Consider the following 1136-nt stretch of genomic DNA (forward strand, 5'->3'; position numbering starts at 1 on the left):
TATACACACACACATATACACACACACACACCCCAAAGATTATTAGCTGTTAACAGGGATGGGAGGGTGGGGAGAGCGGAAGCTTTTGTTTGGGGGCATTGAGTTTATGCTAACGGTGGTAGAATGCTTTCTAGAGGGATAGTAATAATGGTGGCACAACATGACAATTATCATCAATGTCCCTGAGCTGTAAATGGCGAAGTTGTTATGTTGGTGAATGTATCATTGTGTATGTTTTCACCACAATAAAAGGTTGGGGGAATCTTACTGTGTTCATACAAGCTGTTGATTGTAGTCCATGTGAGCAGGGTGGCTGTCAGATGTTTGGGGAGAGAAGATGGTAAACTGAAGAGGTGAGGACAGTGTGGGCAGAAGTGGCATGAGAGACATCAGGGCAGGCAGGCTAGGAGACTGCCTCCATGGGGGCTGCAGGGAGGGGGCAGTCAAGGACCAGGACCAGGGCCCTGGTTCAGATAACATAAGGGTGGTGGTATTGAGCCCAGGACAGGAGCCCAGGGCAGGAGCAGATGTCTGAGGCCAGATGTTCTCTACCACAGTCCCCTTTGGGAGAGAAGTGCCAGCCTGGGCTGTCGGAGAGGGCCAGGCACTGCCAGAGCCTTCAGCTCCCCTGTGCCCTAGCATGTGGATGCTGGCGCTCTTGGGCCAAAAAGAGGGAATGCCCAGACCACAATCTTCCATCTGTAATCGCCCTTGAGCCCTGCAGCTGGCCCAGCCCCACTTGGCCCTGCAGGCCTCCCCTATGCGACCACTCAAGTTGCTGTGGCAGCCCATGGGAGTCCCCTTACCTCACCTCCTCCTCTAGTTGTGGTAGACTGAAGTCTTAAGCAGGTCACTCTGTGCCCATTTCTCCTCTCAAAGATGCAAGAACAGCCCCAGTTGCACTCTGCAGAAAGAAGGGGAGCAGGGAGGGAAAACCCCTCCCCACATAGTCAGGACTCAGGTCTTAGAAGCCCAAACCAGGAGATAGCTGGGGACAGGAAACAGAGACAGACACTGAGTGGGACTCTGTGACAGAAAGAATGAGTGTGACAAAGAGAGAAGCAGAAAGAGGGCCTTGGGAGGGTTGTTTGGAGGGGCAGGGATGTCATTGGGTGCCCCTCCTCTGTGGTTGATCT

The sequence above is a fragment of the Orycteropus afer genome, unplaced genomic scaffold, assembly GCF_000298275.1.
Source record: "Orycteropus afer afer isolate SDZICR_OR568_19922 unplaced genomic scaffold, OryAfe1.0 scaffold00031, whole genome shotgun sequence".
NCBI classification, from domain to species: domain Eukaryota; kingdom Metazoa; phylum Chordata; class Mammalia; order Tubulidentata; family Orycteropodidae; genus Orycteropus; species Orycteropus afer.